Source organism: Hylobates moloch, unplaced genomic scaffold, assembly GCF_009828535.3.
Source record: "Hylobates moloch isolate HMO894 unplaced genomic scaffold, HMol_V3 SCAFFOLD_3, whole genome shotgun sequence".
NCBI lineage: Eukaryota > Metazoa > Chordata > Mammalia > Primates > Hylobatidae > Hylobates > Hylobates moloch.
Genome location: NW_026652278.1, coordinates 79,697,072 through 79,715,390, shown reverse-complemented (window position 1 = coordinate 79,715,390; position 18,319 = coordinate 79,697,072). Strand labels below are relative to the sequence as shown.

Here is an 18,319-nt window from a genome sequence, read left to right as displayed (position 1 = left end):
TTTCTTTCTTCTTTTGATCCCATGTCAATGTGTGTCTTTTATTGCAATTAACTTGGTCAGCTGCCCAAAATTCCTCCTAGAAGAAGACTTAGACATGCACGTACACTGATTTGTACTTGAATCTTTTCTAGAATAGTCTCTGAGGCCCATGTGACCCAGTCCCCTGTGACTTCCCTGGCTCCACAGCAGCTGCCCTGGCAGTATGGCACTCATTTTATGCCCACCAGGCATGAACCTACCTCAGGGCCTTTGCACTTGCTGCTCCCTCAGCCCAGAATGCCCTTCCCCTGATATTCATTTGGCTTACTGCCCCCAATCTTTCAAGGTTTTTACTCAAATAACTCTTCTTCAATGAGGCTCTTTTGTTCACTTAACATTTCAACTCTAACACTTCCCATTGCTCATCCCATATAACACCTGTATTAGTCTGCCTTCACTAATTTGTAGCATACAAGACAGCAGTGATTTTTACTTGTTTTTTTAATTGCTGAGTCCCCAAGGTTTAGAACAGGGCCTGGCATGCTCAATAAGCATTTGTTGAATGAATGAAGAAATTCTGTTTTCAAGCTGTCAGTAGACAATGATACTGCCCGTCCTACAGAGATCTCATAAAAGGCATTGATTGTCAATTTTCCAAACATTTCCTTGCATGATGTTACAATGTGGATTCTGATTACTGTGTGTGTGAGTGTGTGTGTGTGTGTGTGTGTGTGTGCATGTGCACTCACATTTCTTGTCTGAGGGTCAGTTGTTAAGTGTCGTAATTGGTATTATTGCTGTTATTGTGATTTTGGGCTAATTGCAGTAGCTCCCAGACCTAGCTGGCTTTTTAAACATTTTTAAAATGTTATAAAATTATTATGAGAACGTTAATTTGGATTTATTGTAATTAAACTTTTAATGTTTTGCCTTTAGGAAGATTAATTTTGAGAAAAAAGACTAACAAAAATAGGTCAAACCAATGTTAAACTATTGAGCATTCCTGGCCTCCTAAATAACCATTGAGGTCTGGAAGAGCTTGTCAGGGCCTAGTGATTAAGATGATGGATTCTAAGCCCAGACATTTCTGTGTATAAATCCAGGCCCAGCAAGTTACTGACTGTGTGATCTTGAACTAGTTTTTTTTTTTTTTTTTTTTTCAAATGTACAATATATCTCTGTTTCTTCACTGGAAATTGAAGACCATGATATTTACTTCACAGGCTTATATAACACTGTCCTCTGTATAAAATACCTAACATGAGGCCAGCCATGTAGTAGGTGTTCTTTAAATACAGATTTTACTCAGGAGGCTTGAGGGAATGAGTTAGCATTTCCTGAGTCACATGCTCTGGTCCGAAAGTTTGACCCTCAGTCACCCACTTGTTACCTATGCTCCAGCATCACACAGGCATTTTATAATCTCAACCACCACGTTTGCAACTGGCCAGCCACTGCTGTACTGCAGCTCATGTAATCAATAATGTTGTATTTTACAAAAGTAGATTATTCATTTGTCAGAGACATACTACAAAAAAGTAACTGTATGGATTTCAGGGAACAAAGGATTAATTTCTGATGGAGCTAATCATGCTTATGTGGCATAGTGGGAGCACGCAGAGATGTCTCAATATTTGAAGGGAAGTGTTCTTCCCCAAATGATATTATGACTCAGAAGTCCAGGGGAATTAGCTTTAGTCTCCTTCTAGCAGAGGAAAAATTATCCTTAATTTGATATTGATTTTTAAAAATTGGGTTCTGCTACTTTTACTTTCCATCTGTGAGCAGAGATTCAAATGCCAGCTTTTAATCCTAGAAGCACCTACTTCATTTCCCCTTCTGGTTCGGGAGATCAGGCAAGCCCTCCAGAACTCTGTAGAGATTGGAGGAAACTTCATGTGATAGAGAAAATCATTCCTTCTCAGGAGTGAGCTCCTGAGCCCAGTGGCTGCTTGGCCCTCCTTTGGAAACTGGGTTTCCAAGCACTCTGGTGTTCACCATGGACACACCCCTTGGCCAAGCAGGGCATTTTTTGGTCTCTCTTTACAAGACCACACATTCTATAAATTATAATAGCAACAACTATTTATAAAGCACTATGTGCCGGGAAGTTTTTGAATGACTTTGCATCAAATGCCTAATTTAATCCTCAGAACACCACTGTGACTTGACTTCCATGATTAAGCACTGATATTGGCCCCGTTTTACAGAAGGAAGGTATAGCTCACCCAGGATCCCACAGCGTGGCAGAGTGGAAATAGGGTCTGACCTGTACTATCTGCCTCCAGGCTGGGTGTTCAGGAAGCTGGCTCAGAAGTGCCATTGGCATAACTAACCTCGTATGAGGCCCACGGTGTGCCAGTCATTTCGAAAACATCGGCTCAGTACTGGTAAGCAGCAGCCCCATAGGAGGGATTATCATCCACATCCTAGTGATGGGGGAGCTGAGGCTCAGTTAGGTTAAGTAATGTGCTCAAGGTCACAGAATAGTAATTAGCAGAAACAGGACTTTTGCCCAGTAGTGCAGGATGAGAAACAGGGCTCTCTGTAACACCAGATTATACCAGTTCTTCTTGCTCCAGCCCCGCTTCCTCCTCTACCTCCTCCAGATAGGCCTGGGCTTGTAGATCTGTGGGGCATGTGGTGGCCATTGCATCTGGGCATGTTCCAAATCCCAGATGCTGGTGGCTGTGGCTCTGCTCTATCTGGACTGCAGTGCCCATGGCAGCAAGGCTCTGAGAGGACAGCGGCCTCGCAGATCCTCCTCTCCTCTCTGGTAAATTTGCTCTGAGGCTCTAGGGCTGGGATTAGACAAAGATCTCAAGATGTCCTCCCAATGCCAAGCATGGTGCGAGGTAGATCTGCTCTGCCCCTTTTGTTTCATCCAATCTTGACCTGGCATTGCTGAGCCTTAAGGGAGCACACAGCATAGGCTAGTGCCTGGAAAGAAGGTGGGATGGAGAATCTGCACGGTGCTACACCCGCCCTAGTCATTTACCCCTTCCCTTTTTCCAGCAGGCATCTTTCCATCATCCCACAGACTCTGCTAGCATGCAAAGCCAACCAGGTCCAAATGCAAAGGACTGCTTCCCTGCACATGGTGCCTGCGTAGAAACCACCCCCCATTTCCATGTGTAACTTTCCTTTTCCCTTTCCATCTTCATCTCCCCAGGGCTGCATTGCCAGTGCCTGTTGTGTGAGATTAGGAGATATTAGTGACTGTTCATTCAGGGGCAAACTGATAGAACATGCCTGGAAGGAGGAGTTAGGACCTCTTTAGACGATGTAATTAACTTCGTCACATTTCTGCTTGTAGAGTGGATAATGCTGTCAAATGCTGTCCAATCTTTCCAGTATTCAACATATTTTGATTAAAACAGAAAAGCCCAGCCTGGGCCGGGAGAGGATCAGTTGAGCTTGTCCTTTCTGATTTGCAAAGGAGTTTATCGTTCCCTTGGTCTCTGTCCTTCTGAAACATCTGGGAGTGGTGATGTCTGCTGGGAGCACAGGGCCTGGCATGCAGTAGCCAGTGGGTGCTCAGTGAGCATCTGATGCCTGCACCACATGGCAGGGATGAAACCCTGGCAGGAGAACTGAGAAGACTCCCATCGAGCTAGAGAGATTTCACTCTCCTAAGGCAGGTTTTGGATTTTTCCAATAGAGTGAAGCAGGGGAACAAAAATTGAGTCTTGTTTCCATTTGATGTGCTTTATGTGTTTGCCTGGAGGCCTTCGTAGAGTGAGAAATACCAGCAAATTTGACAAGGTCCTCCTGGGCCGGGGCTTCTGAGCTACATTTTCCTTCCTTAAAAAGCAGCAGAGCTTTTTCACCCAACTTTTCTCCAACAGCAGCTTGGTTGCATGAACAGCAGGAAGAAAGAAAAGTATTTAACTTCACTGAAGACATTTTGAAAAATGACAACTTAAATCATTTCCAGAACTGTTTTTTGTTTAAAGGCTTGGCTGCTTCTCAGACTTCATAGCTACTTTCTTCTCCTTCATCCTCCTCTAAAAATTATTATTTCCTGGAGATATTTTCTTTATTCCACACTCTTCCCAGCTATATCTGTCAGGTCTTCCATGATTAAGCACTGATATTGGCCCCATTTTACAGAACGGAGGCGTAGGTCACCCAGGATCCCACAGCATGGCAGAGTGGAAATAGGGTCTGACCTGTACTATCTGCCTCCAGGCTGGGTGTTCAGGAAGCTGGTTCAGAAGCTTTGAAGGCTTTTCATATACTGTTTCTGTCTCAGAAGTTTTTCTAAAACACCTTGCTATGGTCTTTTTACTACTGGGAATTCTTGGTTTTCTGTCGAGTGTAAGTTAAAATCCAAATGATCAGCACAGCACACAGGTCAAACTTGTCCCCTTGCCCTGAAATTGTTTTTTCCTCTTCCCATGCACTAGAAAGTGAGTTTTCTGAGGTCAGGAACTGTATCTTTTTGCTTATCACACTATCCTGGGGCATTATAATGAGGAGCAGAAAAGGGAAGCACAATGAATATTTTTGGGGGGTGAATACCACATGGTTCCTGACAACCTAGCCCTGGAGTGGCATTTCATCCCCAGTGACACTTCATCCAATGCTGTCCCCACCTCACAACCCCTGCTCTGGCCTACCTCTTACCTTGCTGAGCCACCTGTTCCTCACCTTGTCACTGCATGGCCCTGGTCCCCACCATAATTCCCACTGGAGTTTCTGCTTGTCTAGCAGGTGTGCTGGACACAGGTTCATCTTATGCCCCTGAGCTCTCTCAGCTGCTCTGACACCTCCAGAGCCCCTCCAGGGCCAGTGCCAATGCTCCCTGTGTGTGCTCCTTAGGTCCCCTTTTCTCATCCATGGTAGTCCTAATCCCATTGATTCCAGCTTCCATCTTTTCTTTATTTATCTCTTGAATTCCACAACAGGACATAGTGTCCTCTAACAGATACCATGGACAACAGAACCTGATACCGAGATGCCCAAGAATTGGTTAAATTAATGAGTCTTGAGATGATAGACCATGTACAGAAATACGTTTGGGATGTGGATTTATTCTTTCCTCAATATCATCCCCCTAGTTTTAATTAGGGCTAAATTTCTGCATACGAGAGTGTCTGATGATTGCTGAATGCCTGTCTATCACTGCTGAGTGATGTGGTGTCCTTGGCTGTGGTAACCAACATTCCTCATTTGCCCAGGACTAAGGAGTTTCCTGAGAGGTAAGACTTTCACTGCGAAAACTGGGAGAGCCCCATGGTCAGTTCATCCTCCTATCCTGAGCTATGACCAGTTGAGAAGTCTCTTTAGTAGGCAAAAAGCAAGTAAATTATATGAAATCATGGCTGTTTTCTCCATTAGATTATAATTTCTATGAAGACACATGATGAGAACTTCAAAGAAACAAAACAAGACAACAATATGACATGGGTCTCCAGTCCTTGCTGTGTATTAGAATCATCCAGGAACTTTTAAAAATCCCAGTGTCCAGGTCCTACCCCATCCCACTTACATCATAAGCCCAGATGTGGGAGCCAGGCATCAGTCTATTTTAAAGTCTTCTAATGTTCAGCAAAGTTGACAGGCATTGTGGGGACTCCTAGCAGATATGAATGGATTTGTTGAGTGGACAGTAAGCTGGAGGTAGGCAAAGCACTCCTGGAAATATTGCAGGCTGGGAGAAAGGAGGACCCAGGGGAGAGAGTGGACCCCAGGTTTTTGTAGCATTGGCCTTTGCCCACTGCTAATTCTGGGAACATCCCCACCTCCCTGATTTAGATGCCCACTTATTAGGGCAGAGGGCATAGTTGGTAGGCCAGAGGAGAAGGTGCCCAGCTGTAATTATACATTAGGCTGGAGAATTGGAGAGGAAGGTGGAGGTTTGTGCTGATACAGGACCCTTTCCCATTACAGTGGGAAGGAATACATTTTATTGTCAAATTTGCTGTTTGTTTTTACCCAGATAACGATTTCAGCTGCCAGTACCACAATTTGTTGTAGCTATAGGTGGCAAATGCATTTCTTTGCTAGCCTCTCACTGTGGTCTACTTTCTGCCTCCCTGTGTCCTTAGAAAGCTTGGCTAGTGAGCAAGCCACACAGGACTAGCAGACTTGAGATTCAGTTGACACAGCAGAGATTTGAGGACTATGCCAGAACATGGCTGTTAGCTTCATCCCTGCCTCTCCTTACTCAGTTCAGAGAGCCAGTGCCCTTGCAGGCCAACCTTCTCTGTGTTGGGAGAGGATATTAGGCATCTGGATCACAGGTAGCATTTGCTTGTTGACATAGAGGCTTGACAATCTGAGTTAGGGCTGCGGTTGCTGCTCTTGGTAGAGCCCTCCATTCTAGGGTGAGGTTTCCGAGCAGTGATCTCCCCTTCTGCTGCCTCCCGTTGGCTGCTGGCTATGTGGAGGCCTCAACACAGGCCACCCCAGTTCTTGCCACTTCCCTGGAGAGGTGACCTCAGCTCTGCCCCAGCCAGGAACCTGGCACTGTCTTATGTGTGTTTCTATTTTTCTCCTAAGTGGAGAAGGTGGGAGAGCATTTCATATTTAGTAACCTTTTATATTTTCTCTGCTATCAATTGTCTGCTCTATATTCTTTGTGTGGAAAGCATGAAATTGATCTGAGCCTCACTTCTGTCCCTTATGAAAAGGGTTGTTTTGAGGATTAATTTTATTTGACATTGTATAGGTGAAGTGCTTATTCTTGGGCCCATAACATCAAGAGCTGCTTGCTCATCTTTGTAGTCTTCTCTTGGAGCAGCAAAGGCCTTACACCAACCATTTCCTCCAGTAGGCAAGGGCATTGTAGTTAGGAACGTGAAGATGTTGTGCCTAGGTTGAGACACAAACCAGAGTCTCTTCAGTGCATGGCTTCTAACTAGACCATCTGGCTAACTAGTGAGACCACCAATGCTTTTTTGATTATGTTTTTTTTTTCCTGATCTCAGTTACATATATTTAAAAAATTCATTAGGTTAAATTTGTTTTGATTGTTAAACTATTTGATTATATTATATATTCATGTGGTGCAAAAATTTGAACAAAACTATTATATAGTGAAAGTTCTGCTCCCCATCCACAAAGAGAGTGACTCTTTTGTGTTTAGTCCTCACTTCCTCCCTGCCTGAAGAGATGCCTCATGTTGTTATTTTCTCATATACAGTTCTTTAAACCAAATAAATTGGAATACATATTTCTCAACCCCCTTTCAACAATATTCTTTTACAAAAAATTTAAAAATTTTAAATGTTTAAATGATTTCAGCTATTATTTTAGATTCGGGGGGTATAGGTGCAGTTTTCTTACATGGTTATATTGTGTGATGCTGAAGTTTGGGCTACGGTGGATCTCATTACCTAGGTAGTGAGCATAGTACCCAATAGTTAGTTTTGCAACCCTTGTCCCTCTCCCCTCCCTTCCTCCTCTAGGAGTCCCCAGTGTCTATTGTTGCCATCTTTATATTCATGTGTACCCCACATTTAGCTCCCACTTATAAGTGAGAACATGCAGTATTTGGTTTTCTGTTCTGGTAGTAATTTGCTTAGGATAATGGCCTCCAGCTGCATCCATGTTGCTGCAAAGGACATGATTTTATTCATTTTTTATGGCTGCATAATATTCCATGGCCTTTTCACCATTATTCTTGCAGTTATTTTCATATTAGTTCAGAAAGAACTTCTTGATTCTTTTTTTACAGGTATATTATTATAGTCTTTTTGTTTGTTTACAAGTACAATACTTTGAGTGAATAGAGCATGATTTATTTTACCAACACCCAATTGATTGACATTTAAGCTATTTCCAATCTTCTGCTATTGAAAACAGTATTGAATAAATGACTTTGACCATATATTAATTTACATATATGTGAGAATAACTTTAAGATAAATACCTAAAAATAGAATTACTGGTTAAAAGGATTTGTCTATGTGTGTGTGTGACTTTGCTAAATATTGCCAAGTTACCTCCACAGGTGTTGGGTCAATTTCTATATCTGTCGACAATGCATTGGAGTTCCAATTTCCTCATAGCCTTGTTACTGCAGTGCTTTACCAAACTTTGGGATTTTTGACAACCTGTTAGGTGAAAAATGGTAACACAGAATAATTGAAAAATGTATTTTTCTTTATCCTGTATGAGGCTGTATATCTTTTCAAATGTTTTAGATGCATTTGTTTTCCTTTTCTGTTAATGGCTAGTTTTATAATTTTTCCATGTTAAAAACTGAATTCTTGATCTGTGTCTTTCTTGTTTATTTATAGGAGTTTTATACATCAAAGAGATTACCCTTTGCATTGGACATTGCCAGTATTTTCCTCAGAATAATGTTAGTCTTTTGGATTTTCTTTTTGTTATCATCATTTTTTTTTTCTTTTTTAACCACGTGGAAGGTTTTCACGTAGTCCAATTACTATTTTTTTCTTTAATGCACTCTAAATTTTAAATAATTTTTCAATGTTACCTTCTAGAAATTTTATAGTTTCAATTTGATGTGTTTAAATCTTTGGTTTTTTGGAATTCATCCTGGTGTATTGTGTGTTGTGTGAAAAATGGATTCCACTTAATATTTTTCCAGATGGTCACCCAGTTATTCCAACACCATTTATTGAATACTTCATATTTTCCACACTTCCTTAGGGGTTGGTCAAGGAAAACACATTCTCAGCTTTCATTTCCTTTTAATCGATTTTAGCCCGGGATTTCCTGGGAAGGTGATAAAACTTTCCACCAAAGACTCTGGAGTTTGCATTTCCTGTTCTGTTTGGGGATTACTATGCATCTCTTAACTCTGTCATTTTGCTTTCCAAGCTTTTGTGGTTTGCATCCCTTGTCAACAGGATTTTTTTCTGCAAACAGCAATGTAAAGGCTCAATGTGTCTAATGTGCCTATATAGTCACTATAGCTGTGACAACAGCCATAGCCTTTTGTGAGCAGAGAGCTCTTAACAAACATCTCATGCTTTTCAACTTCTGCCAATTGATTCTGCATCAGGACAGGATGGGTGCAGCAGCCAAAAGAAATATCAAAGGTGGAATAGGAGCCACATTTGGGAAGTGTGTGCATGAAGCCAGAGGAAATTGCTAGCTGTCAAGCATATGAAAAGACAACTGAAGAAATGCCCACTGCTTTCCCTTGAATTCCTCCTTGCCGCTTTTCCATCTCCCCAGCCCAGTGACTCTTGCCCATGGAATGATTATCGACAGGCCCAAAACTACAGCAAAATGAAAATGACTCAGAACTTTTAGGTCATATTTGTCTATCTATTCATTTAACAAAGTTCTTTTTCCCATCATAAAAATAAGCGTGCTGGTATGCTATTTAAATTATTTGAATTTTTAATGAATATGATTCAGTAAAGAACTTGAGTCAGCTAACAAAACCAAAAATGGATCAGAAAAAATAACTGGTGAAATTGCAGCCTAGATAATGGAGGACAAGAAATTAATAAAGCTGGGGATAGGATTGGGGGTGATGGTGTGGGAGGGGGATAGGCTCATAGAAGTGTAACTTATATGAGTTTATACAATTGCTACATTGTGCCAACTTGGCTCTACATTTCCTAGCGGTCAAAGTCAAAAGGGAAGTATTAGTTACAACTTTCATAAGACAAATAGCTGCACCTGAGTGGCCCAGCTTCTCCTGATCTCGAGTTCTGGGAATAACTCTGCCAAATGCACTAATGTTCATTCCCAAGAAATAATAAACCTTATTGGAATTTGACAGTGACAGACATTGATTTGACTACAGGAAACAAGAGGGGCATGGATATATTCTTGGCATATGCAGAGGAAGGCTGTTCCCCTCTAGTTACACACAGGCAGGGCAGATCCAGGCTTTCTAAGACTTGAAGTGTATGCAATTTCAAAGGTTTTACTTTAAGGAAAAGAATATGAAATTGTGAATGTAAAATCAGGTATGAAAGTGAATAATGAGAAAAAATTATAATAAAATATACTAAAAAACATGAAAAACCTGACAGATACAACAAAATCATACACACACACACACACACACACACACACACACACACAAAATCATCTGCCTTGCACACAGTTCCATAATAATTTCTCCCCTGTCATTTTTGGCTACTCTTTGATCCTCTCCTCATATGATAATCCTTTTGAATTCAATGTCCCATAGAGAGAAGAGCAAGATTATTTCATCTTTCCTTTGGTATGGTTGATTGAAAGTTTTTTATTAGTAGTTGTTTAGAAAAGTTTTGTTTGGTTTCTTGTCATTAGTAATGTGTTGTAAATGTAAAACTATTGTCATTTTTTTTTTTTTGAGACAAGGTCTCGCTCTGTTGCCCAGAGTGGAGTGCAGTGGTGTGAACACAGTTCATTGCAGCCTCAACCTCCTGGATTCAATTGATCCTCCCACTTCAGCCTCCTAAGTAACTGTGACAACAGGCACATGCCACCCCACCTGGCTAATTATAAATTTTCTATAGAAATGGGGTTTCATCACATTACCCAAGCTGGTCTCGAACTCTTGGGCTCATGCAATCCTCACGCCTCAGTCTCTCCAAATGTTGGGATTATCGGTGTGAGCCACTGTGCCCAGTCCCTATTGTCAAATTTAAGAAAACACTTCCAAGTTTCTTTTGTGAGGTGGAAGATTTGGAAGATTTTTCCATGGCTGGCTTCCTACTTGGTTTATTTCAAACCTTGTTTCTCCTCTACCACATACTTCTGGTGCCAGGGCTGCAGCACATGTACTGCCATGACACAACCTCACCTGTGTACCTCTGTGGTATGAGACCAGTTGAGTCAGCACGACAGCAGTTAAAATCGTCCCCTTATGGCACCCAGCAATATGTTTTCTGTGCATGGAAGTGAAACTAGACCATGGGAAAGTATTCCACTAAACTCAGACCCAAAACTTAGCTTCCTAAAATTTCTAACAGCGACTCCTACAGCAGCAGATACAAGAGAAAGTGTGGCTAACGGGAAGTTGAGTGGAACAGTGGTCTGAATTGATTCCAGTTAAGTTCAGATTGAGTGTTCTTTATCTGAAATGCTTGGGACCAGAAGTGTTTTGAATTTCTGATTTTTTCTGATTTGGGAATATTTGCATATAAATAATATGATATCTTGGGGATGGGACCTAAGTCTAAACATGAGATTCATTTATGTTTCACATACACCTTATATGCATGGCCTGAAGGTAATTTTATAGAATATCATAAATAATTTTCTGCATGAAACAAAATTTTGACTGCATTTTGACAGCAATGTGTTACATGAGGTCAGGTATAGAATTTTCCACTTATGTCAATGCTCAAAATGTTTCAGATTTTGGAGCATTTTGGATTTTGCATTTTCAGATTAGAGGTGCTCAACTTGTATCCTATTTTTTCAAATATTACTAAACTGGAGACACATGGGAACACATTGCTAGGACCTTCCCTGATAATCAGCATCGCCAGAGCAACAGGAGGGTCTTGAGGCCTAAGCCAGCCCATGTAGCTAAATCTCCCTCTGGATGCAGAGCTTTGTAAGGGTAATCATGATCACTTACACATGGAATTCAGAAGCAAATACCATGTCCTAGTTGAGCCATTTTCTTGCTGTGTGACCATGGACTAGTTATTCAACTTCTATAAGCCTCAGTTTCATCTACTTGAAAACTGAGATAATACAACATAATACAAAATTATGGGGTTGTTTTGAGGATTAAATGGGGTATATTCATCCATCAATTACTCTTTTCAGCACCTGCAACATCCTAAATTCTAAATAAATATCAGGTATAAAGAGGTACCAGAATCCTCAAAGAGACCATCTAACCACTTGCTTTGTCCTCTTTGGTGCAAAGAAAAATCCCTGCTGCATTTCTGTTATATAGTCTGATGACCCTTTCTATTTTCAGACAAGTGGAATTTTAAATTAGGTGACCCTGAGTTTTGTTTTCAATTTTCCCATTCTCTTTTCCTTGAATTGTGTCTGGGCCTGTACTATGGCTGACATGCATGCAATGTTAAGCACAATGCGAGCTATGTGCAGAGTAAACTGTAGCTTCAGGAACAGCTGTTTTTTGAGAGTGACATGAAGGTACTAACTTAGTGGGGAGGAAGATAAACTTGAAGTCATGGGTTTACTAACTTAGACTGAGAAATAAAGCTTACATGTGTTTGTGAGGCTTTTGGACAACTCTTTAGAATATGTGCCTGTGTCTAACCATCATCTCCTGGGCCCTGTATTGTGCTGGACCCTGTGGGGCATGGGGTTCACCTGCAGCAGCCCAGGTGGCTGACTTCCCACATCAAGATGACTGGTTCTTAAAGGGACCAGGGGAACCTTGTCCGTTCTGGGCTTACTCTCTCTACCCGCTTTGGGCCTCACTGAGGACTTGTGAATGCTACCAAAAAGTGCTATGCGGGGCCATTCGAAGGCTCTGAATTTATCCTGAGGCCCTGTGGTGAGTTCATTTGCCAGATGTGCCACTACTTAAAATTCCACTCCTCGGGGAATTCTGTGCTGCGCTTTGAGAACCATCACATTGCAGGGAAGTCAGTGCTTGGCAGCATAGAATGAAACTGGATCCCTCTGATTATTAAACACAGTTGCCCCTTGGCCTGGGAAGGATTTACTGAACGTTTTGGTCACCTCCTCTCACCCTTTATGGAAAGATTCACCACTTCAGGGGCTCATCATCCTGTTCCTGAACAAACTGGAGTTTTACAGGCAGAAAACACATCTCTTTGGCTTTTATTAAGAACTAATATTGAAAAATCCAGCAGTCTCCAGAGGGCTCCTTCTCTGTGGCCTCATCTGTAATTTATCTATTATTTAATCTTTAAATGGAGTCTCTCAGAGACTTTGCTGGATTTTTTTCATCTGCCTCCCCACACAGAGATGAAATTATTTCCCAAGTGCCTTAGATCGTGAATTGGTACCTTTTGGAAAGGAAAAGATAATACTGCTTATGTGCGAGTACAAGAGAATTACTTTACTTGTCTGTAGTAACACTGATTAAACTGAAATGTCAGAGCTAATGTTACAGTTAATAAATGTTATACATACTCAAATCTGTCTACTGATGATTCTAACAAATGCAGAGGATGCCGCTTAAAAATAGGAGTGATACCTGCATCACCACGTGAGTGCCATTTGTGCTGTCCATTTCTAGTGAGTAAGGTAAAAATGTGCATTATAAATGAGACCCATGTTGATGATGTCTGCAGGTCACGTTTTGTCACTTGAAGTTCTCCTAAACAGATAAATTGTCACAGTTATGAGAAATCGACATAGGATTTGGAAAACATTTCCTGAGATAAGTTGCATTATGTAAATCAGAAGGTAGCGGGATACAGTATGATGAGAAAATGGAGTGTCAGACATCAGTGTGCCAGGGGCTTTGGTGAGAGGAAGAGCAAAAGGGTCCCCCTACATCCTGCCCTCTCACAGCCTCACAAAGGTTGATGGTATTGCTTGCTCTTCCTCCTAAGAGAAAATGTATCTGGGACCTGTTATCTCAGTGGGCATCCTTGGGCAGACGGGTGTGCCTTCCTTTATTCCAAGATGTAATACAGAGAGCACAACAAGTAGGAAAAGCAAGAAAATGAGATGAGGACTGCAAGGTGGGCAGCTGGCTTGGGGTCACTGGCAAAAAGACCAAGACTCTAGTCCACCTTGCCCATTCTCCCAGAAGTCAAGTCTCAGTTTCTGGAGAAGGGTGTCACTTTTGCTCTGACCATAGGAGGACTTTGCCTGTTTGCTGTGTACCCCTCCATTCTCCCCAGATGCTGTGCTCTGCTGCAGTTTCCCAGTTGCCAGAAATAGTATGGGGTTTGTAGTCTTATACATATAGTTGCAAATCCTAGCTGTGACTTTGGACTAGGTTTTAACCCTGAGGCTACTGGGGGGCCTCCTGTCTGTCTCCTAGGATGATTCTGCTAAATCAGTGAGCAAATGTGTATCAGGCACCTGACAAGCCACCTGGCTCACAACAGGCACTCACTTCCTCCCACGCGCCAAACTGAGTTGATCACTTGTGCATTGTTACGACTTCAAGACAGGGGGCTCTTCTTCTCTTCCCCATTGCCCTCTCTCTTCCTGGTTTCTCATGTCTGTCAAAGCTTCTGTCACTTTTTTGGTCAGCAGGTAGGGATAGGGAGCTGGCAGCCTTTTGCCCTCTCTCTGGCACATGCAGCAGTCTAGGGCTTATCTGAAAGGAGGAAGCTGATTGAGGCACAGTTCCCACATTGGGGCAGATTGGGGAGCAACTCACACATTCAAGGTCCACAGTAGAATGTCTGGGACATCCCAGCTGGCACCCCCAGACAGGCAGCTCATCACCCTAGGAGAATTCTAATTCAGTTGGATTTACCATCAAATAACTGTAACAAAGAAAGGATATATTAAAATGTTCATTGGGGATCTTGGTTATTATAAATTACATTCTTTGAAATCTCATTTAGATCCAGAAATTTCCAGACTGCGTTTGGAAGCTCTGAGGATTAGTCCTTTTGGAACAATTGGAATAATGGAGTGTCAGTGATCATTTGGAAAAGTAATTATGTCAAATTTAATTATCATGCATATGCATTTCATTGACATCACCGTGCACACCCAGGAGACAGTGGGGAAAGGACTGCTCCAGCCTGAGCCCTTGATGGAGGAATGCGGTGCAAAATTGTACATGTTGTAATTGAGTGTCACTTAATCTGAGGCATAATGGATACAGCGACTGTGGGTGGAGCAAATGGAAGGGAGTATTTGGCCCACTCAGCAGATGTTTGAGATATTTGGGAAGGCTTTTCAATGTTTGCAACATATTGGAGAGGAGCAAGCTACATTTCAAGTAGGCTGATAACAATGTTTCCCTGTCTTAAGCATTCCTTTTGTTTTCTGTTCCTGTGGTAGCTTCACCTCTTCTGAATTGCAGAATGGTTTGGAATAATCAAGTAAACTGCCAAACGAGACTTTGAAAGTGTGTGTGTGTTTTGGGGGGTGTCAGGGGAGCATGGCATAGGGACTGTCTGGCAGACAGAGGAGCCACCATGGCAATTTGCACCCTAAAGTGTTCAGAGTGTGTTCTATTGGATGCTGACCAACTGGGGACCCGTAGTGGTTTTATCTGTCTCGGGGTCTTTATCCCAGGCTTCTCCCTTAAGCTGGCTAGCACCCTTTAGAACTCCTTGTCATTGCCTCTTCTTTAGGGGCCTCCCCGATGACGCTGGGTTAGGTTGGCTGCCCTGCACTTACTTGCACAACACAACAGTGTAATTGCTAATTTGCATGCCTGTTACCTCTGCACACCGTGGGCACTGTGAGAGCAGTGACCTTGTCCTTGGCTTAGCATTGGCTGTCTAGTCCCCAGTGCAGCACCTGCATAGAAAGGGCTCAGTAAATACTTGTTTGAATGGGTGATCAGGAACTGGAAAGAACTCCAGGAGTGAATTTCTCCTCTCTACACATCCCTAATTGTGCTGAAGCCCAAACAAGCTGTTTCTAAAGCTGCTATCTTTGGTTTGGGGACATGAGATAAAACCATTAGTATTTAACACATGACACTTGCTATATGACCAGGAGCTTACTGGTTAGCTTCTTTGGGGCTCATTGAGAATTGTAAAACTGGCTGCAGGCACTATTGAGTGGAAAAACTGAAATAGTGCATGGCAGGTGCTTCCTTCTTCCTGGGATACCCGTAAAAAGTTACTTTTTAATTTGCTCAGCTGAGCCTGGAGCCTTTTTGTTTTTTGAAGAGCTGGCCAAGAATTCATCAAAGACTGAAAAACCGAAGCCTTTAACTTCAGGTTAGAGGTGCTGTTACTGGGTTCTCAGTGCATGGTGCTGAAGCCACAGCTCATGGGTGTGAGTGCAGATTTGTCCACTTTGAAGAAATGCCTTCTGACCTGTGTTATCATCTGAGAATCTTGGTGCTTTGGGTAAAGTTTGATGGCCCTGCTGATGCTCTGGCAACAACATTTTACCAAAGCCAGGGAACCTCAAATTGCTACAGTAGAGCAGAGTGGCTACTGAACAGGAAATCCAGGCATAATTCTCACTTTCTGGAGCCCTTAGGGAAGATAAAACAGGAAAATCGAGGAAATTGTGCTTGAGACACTATAGAATGTGTTGCAAATGTATACTTATGGTTGACATTGTTGACTTCTGTCCCACTAGCCAATACTGTGTGTGTGTGACCAGTCTCATACTGGTTTCAGTGTTTTTCCAAGACACTGAAAGGCTTGATGATTAAAGGATGCAGGGCTCTTTGTGACTTCTGTTGAGTTGTTATAGTTTACCTGGCAGAAAATGAATGGTGGAAGCCCAAAATGGGCAAAAAGAAGGAGCTAAATTGTTTTGAAACTGGCTTGTGTGCCAGGGGGAGTGACAAACACATTATCTTATCTACTTTAATCTAATTTTCCCAGCAACCTGGAAAGTAGGCAGTAGTGCTATTTCCACTTACAGTGAGTTGTACAAATCATGCCAATGACCATAATAATAACACCTAAAATCTACTGAGCTCTTGCCATATGTCAGGCATCTAATAAAGCTGAACAATATAAAATTGCCATTTATACAGGTCAAAAACAATTGATGGTCAGCACTTTTCATGTATCTTATTCGTGCCTAAACAAACTTAAGTCAGCAGGGCTGTTTGACTGCAAGTTTCCTGTTATGACACTACCTCTCACTGAGGTAAAATAGGGTGCTACTAACAAAAATCGACGTCAGAATGCTGTCTTATATATTCATAATAACACAACTGTTACCATCAAGAGCCCCACTGAGAAGACTTAGGCCTGGAGACCTGAGAATGTGATGGTGATATGGGGCGAGAGAGAGCAAGTCCCCAGGCACCACACTTTGGGGATTCTCTTTCTTGCATTTATTCTTTACCTGGCATGGCAGGATGCCCTCAGAGGTGGAAGATACTTTTGCTGTATTAGGTTTAAAATGTCATCACTAATTAGCTAGGATTGCAGGTTGGGTCAATGCAGTATCAAGCCTGGGGACTTAACTTTATAGACATAGAATTGAAGGGAAAAATACGTTTTCCGAACTCATTTTAAAAATAGTTTCCCTTGGAAATTAAAACCATTAAATGTACATAATTATGCAGATCAGTATTCATGCTTTAAAGAAACATAATTTCCCCTTCACTTAATTTGTTTCTCCAAGACCTAATTATGGATTAGGTATAAAAAAATGTTATTTTCTAATCACTGTGCAAATCGCCTTTTACCACCCAGGAGGACAGTTCTTTCTGGTTAGTGAGGGTCGTTTCCATGCACTGATCAGTCAGGGAAAAGTCAGAGAGATATATTCCAAGAGGGAGTTGGTTGTTCATAAAGTCAAAGGAAGACAACAAGTGTGAGCCTTTTCAGTAAGACAGAGTGGTGGGGATCAGCTTGAGTGGGGCTCCAGGTCTTTTCCCAAGAGCAGCTGCATTCAGCACCTGACCAGACTCTAGGGTTGTAAGGGTGCAGTTGCCCAAGGGCTGGTCCAGGATCCAACAGTAAATGTCGATGGTCCATCAGACTGGGATGCCTGGAAAGGAGCACCAGGGTTGCAGGGAGAGGGAAAGGCCCTCAGTGACCTCAAGGGGCAGCCAGGAACAAGGTGGAAGACAACACCTCTGTAGTCATCACTTTGCTTCATGGGAAGTGTTGATGCCAGAGACTTGATTCATGACCAAGACTCAGAGACTGGAGTTGGCTCTGATTAGGATTATAATAATGGCAGGCATCTCCATCATGTTTACTATGTCCTAGGCATGGTTTTAAACACTTTACAAATATCAACTTATTTAATCCTCACAACAGTTCTACAAGTGCTATTATTATCTCTGTTTTATATTAATAGATGAAGAATTCGAACCACACAGGGGTTAGGCAGCTTGTCCTCTAGTGAGCAGTGAGAATGGAGCAGCTTGTCTGGAGTCTGTTCCACTAGCTTATAGTGGGAGGCTCTCCACTGTGCTGCCTTTCAGTACTAGCAGGTGACTCACAACTTGACAAGTGCCATAGATGCTCTAGTACATTTAATCCTATCCATAGTCCTATGAGGAAGATAGGCTGTGGTGAGCTATTATTCTGATGGTCCCCATCAAATCATACCTCCCAGTACCCACACACTTTTGCAGTACCCTCCCCTTGAATTTGGGCGGGCCTATACCTGCTTTAATCCACAGGATATGGTAGAACTGATGGTGAGACACTATGAGACAGTGCTTATGATCCCTGGCAGTCTGCCCTTTGCCCTCTGAAGAAACCCAGATGCCATGTAAAAAGTTTGAAAACCCTGAAGCTACCAGGCTCAACAATGAGGAGAAGCTATGTGGAGGAAAACTGAGGCCTCAACAGTTACCCTCTGATGAGCTCCTAAACCACAGCCT

At 42.2% G+C, this 18,319-nt stretch overlaps 1 protein-coding gene and 1 long non-coding RNA gene across 4 annotated transcripts in view; one reads left to right on the top strand and one right to left on the bottom strand.

Annotated features, from left to right (window-relative positions):
• GRID1 (glutamate ionotropic receptor delta type subunit 1) overlaps positions 1-18,319 on the top strand; it is a 770,551-nt gene that overhangs the window by 598,229 nt on the left and 154,003 nt on the right. The window lies entirely within an intron of this gene.
• On the bottom strand, positions 6,626-15,283 carry LOC131383089 (uncharacterized). The gene is made up of 5 exons (XR_009212836.1): positions 15,222-15,283; positions 13,931-14,137; positions 13,058-13,180; positions 7,932-8,042; positions 6,626-6,798 (listed from the first exon to the last, which is right to left on the bottom strand). It is a non-coding gene; the product is annotated as an uncharacterized LOC131383089 (long non-coding RNA).